This window comes from Etheostoma spectabile, chromosome 8 (assembly GCF_008692095.1).
Source record: "Etheostoma spectabile isolate EspeVRDwgs_2016 chromosome 8, UIUC_Espe_1.0, whole genome shotgun sequence".
In the NCBI taxonomy this organism is placed as follows: domain Eukaryota; kingdom Metazoa; phylum Chordata; class Actinopteri; order Perciformes; family Percidae; genus Etheostoma; species Etheostoma spectabile.
In genome coordinates, this window is record NC_045740.1 from 31,079,851 (window position 1) to 31,083,975 (window position 4,125).

The following is a 4,125-nucleotide window of genomic DNA, read 5'->3' on the forward strand; positions in this document are numbered from 1 at the left end:
GCGTCCGATGAAGATATATAAACCCTGTCCATTGTGGAAGTGAAACGTATGATGTCAACCTTTTCCATCCCAAATGCATCTTGCCATGGTGAGAGAACAAGGGCAGACCCCCGAATACCCCCCCACCCCCACACACACACACACACAGAACTCCCACTGCGAGGAAATGCTCAATCGAGCATGTGTGTAGGCTGGTGTCAACTCAGGGGAGGGAGATGCAGTAAAGGGACAGGCCACAGTGTTTCTGCTTCCCTCCTCAGAAACAGGAAGTCTGTCTGCATTTATCTTAACACCTTACATGTGTATAATTAGTGAGTAGAAAGGTCATGATATTCCATCACATGCTTAACATTTTCAACAAGAGTAACACATTTATATTAGAAATGTAAAGTTCTTATATAGCACTTTTCTAGTCGTAATGACTACTCAAAGCTTTTTCAAATAGTACAGGAACCATTGACACACTGAGGCCGAGGCTGCTGTCCAGGGACCTGCTGTTCATCACATACACACTCACACACATCTACACTCCAAAGGTGCAGCATTGCCCAAGGACACTTCAGCACAGGACTGCAGGGCCAGGGATCGAACCACCAACCTTCCAATTGGCAGAAAACCGCTCTACAACTGAGCAACAGCCGCCCTTCTACTCGTGTTCACGGGACATTTTGTTAGTTTGTGAGTCTACTGATGAGCTACGCATTGAATATGTTATCATTTCCATTTCCAATGAAGGCGTCATGACCAGACATGCACAATATGTGCTGGTCAATGCATGTTATGGATCCAATGGCATGCACTACAACTTGGTACATTTCATAATTTATTCTGCAACTAGTAAGTTTACGAAGTAAAAAGATGATTTTATTATGTAGCTAAGACTGATTTTAATTTTTTTTTTATCTTTTTGTATTATTGTCTCTTGTGTATTATTGTCTTTACACTTGTTAGAGCACTTTGTAACTTGTTTTTGAAAAGTACTCTACAAATAAAGATTAATAGTATTATTATTATAATTTACTTAAATATTTAAGCAGATTGCACTTACAAACAGTACATTGAGGCATAATAATGTGCCAAAACAAAACAGAGAGGGAAGACGGGAAGGAGGGAAACGCAACAGAAAGAGTGACATCCACAGCTTACAAATAATATATGCAGAGCTTTTTCTTCTTCTAACCAATCACAACAGTCCTGGGTGGGGGTATGCCCTGATAGCGGAGATAGCGAGAGGGGAGGGACATCGTGTCCCAGCCATGACACGTGACCCAGACTTAACCGGGATGCCAATCTGTCAGAGTATTTGGGCAATAGCCCATCTAAACACATCAAGTGGCATGACAAGGACCTTAATGGGAATCCTGATTTCTTACTTGATGACCCTGAGGCCCTATCTAAGAGGTTTTAAGATCTTCATTGTCTCAGTTTAGTGCTGACATTGCTGTTACATTGCAGTACATTTGGCATGCTCAATTATGCATTTAAGCAAATGATCCCACAGAAAATCTAGTGCCAGTTGTTCTAAAAGAGAGCAGATAAACTGCACACATCACACAGAGAGAAGGAGGGATGGGTTGTTGACCGGCCCAGCAGCTTAGTTTTGCCCTGGCTCCACATTACAGGTTATTCCGGTTGGAAAGGAAGGGAAACCGCATCAGAGAAACTGAACTGCCAAAGTCAGTTAAGAGTTTGGAGGATTTTCTCCAGGCCGTCAGCAGATTCACTACAATTAGGACATATCTCACCCCCGTGAAAAGGCACCACATGACAATAATGAATAGCCCATTATGCACTTTCTGTCCGATATCAGCACAAGGTATATTTCTCCACATGTTCTGGGATTGCTCTCCTGTTGGTCACTTCTGGAACTATATTGCATCCAAAATCTCAGCCTGGATCAATGACACCTGTTACTGTCAGGGTCTTGGTTCTGAATCCTCTGTCAGCCTTTCTCTCTGAGATTCAGAAACGAGCTCTTTGCTGGATTTATGATGGACAATGATTGCAACCTGTTGGAAACCCCCCCCCCCCAACCACCCCCCACCTCCCCCACCCCCGACCGTCAATCCACATGTGGACCCTTCCTGACTTGTTGTGTGTGTAGACATGAACCTCCCACGAGGAATTGATGAGCCGCCACGGGAAAACCTCTGGACACCTTAGCAACATTTAGGACTCTGTGAGTGTCACTTGCTGTGTGGTGTGTTGGGTGTGTTGTGTGTTGGTGTGGTGTGTGTGGTTGTGTGTTGTGTTGTGGTGTGTGGTGTGTTGTGTTGTGGTTGTTGTTTCTGCATGTGTTGTTTTGTCTCCATACCCCCCATTTTCCCTCTCTGAGTTTTTTTTAATTTTTATTTATTGTTTGGTCCCAGGACGTGTTCCTATGTTAAATTTAAAATAAAATAAACTTGATCACAAAAATAAAGCGGGAGATGGATTTTCAAATGAAGTACTGTAGGTTGTAGAATCCAGTGTAGATTCTTTTTTTGGTCCTTTCATGCAGAAGGTTTAATTTTCTCAGGTTTGGTGATATGTTCTTCTGAGATTTCTGCTGCATTAAGATAAGATGAAAGCCATTATTGTCATTATATTACAACAAATACAACAAAATGGAGAGTGCCCCTCCCGGTGCTGCTATAGCAGTTTCTATTTTCTACCTTAGAGGTATAAAAGTAAGAGTATCTAGAGCCCAAAAAAATAAAACAATCTACTTCTTTTTTTTGACATAAAGAAAAATCTAATCAGAGGGCGATATGATCATAAATACAAATGCAGAATGCCAACCACTAACTGATATTGGTTTCTGCCTCCTCCACAGAAACCTCCATTACCAGTTCACCATGAGTCAGTTCCTTCCTTCCAGCAAATCGGTGAGGTGATAACCGAGAGATGTTCACAAGATCTTATCGCAGCTGTTTTTAGACGTGCACACACACCCAAGTTTAGCAATGCGTGTGTGACGTGTTTGGGCCTATAGGTGCATGCTTTTGCAACCCCATCAATTCCCTCATAATCATCAGCATATCTGATATGCATAGGCCTCTGTCAATGGGCTGCCAAAGTAATACACTGAACTTTTTTATAGTTAAAATTAATACTTCCTATTCAAAGGTAGATTTGAGAAGCATCTGTTGCATGTTTTTCAGTTCAACAACTGATATGTCAGAATACTAAAGTGTAAAACTAAACTGAAAAAAGTATTCTAGGAAATGTCACTCAGGTACCACTAATGTTTTTATCTGCTTTATAACTTTCACGGGGCAATTTCAAGAAGCCGGTGTTAGAGTGAGGAGTAACTGCTAAATAAACTGAATAATACAGGATGCAACGCTACAGAGCCACGGCTGAGCGACGTGTAGTTACATTAGTAGTTACATTTTTCGAGAGGTGACATCAGGCTACGGCGCAGGATCCGGCATAGACGCAGAGGGGTAGGCGGGGGTCTGCAAGGGTCTGCGGGGGTCTGTAAGGGTCTGCGGGGGTCTGTAGGGGTCTGCGGGGGTCTGTAAGGTCTGCTGGGTCTGTAGGGGTCTGCGGGGGTACGCAGTCGATTCTACTCACAACCATAACACGGCCTTAGGGGTGAAGAACAGCTGCGTTCCTGCACTGCTGTGAAGGGTTTGTCCCTTTATTATTTAAAGCAAAGTGCTAAAGAGACCAACCGTCCACCTGCAGCACCTGAAACATGAGCTGATGATGATGATGATGATGGTGATGAGATAGTGTGTACATACTGAAGGCTGCTCAGTGGCCTTTTTTCCTCTTTTTTTTTTTTTTTCCTCAGAATATTATATGCTAGGAATAACAACAGAACTTGTACTTGAAACAGAACCTAACCTCTTAAGATTTCACAAATACATTTACACATGCACATACAGTATATACTGTATCTATGCCAACGAGTACACTTTCTCAGGACTGTTATGAGGGGCCGTATAAGACATTATTCATTCTTGTACTCTCACATACATACATTCTCCTTTCACATATATACATTCTCCTTTGATATAAGTATATTTTCACTCTCACATACATGCATTTTCACTCTCACATACATACATTTGCACCTTCATGCACATATATTCTTTACTCTTACATGCATACATTCTATTTATTACATATACCTAT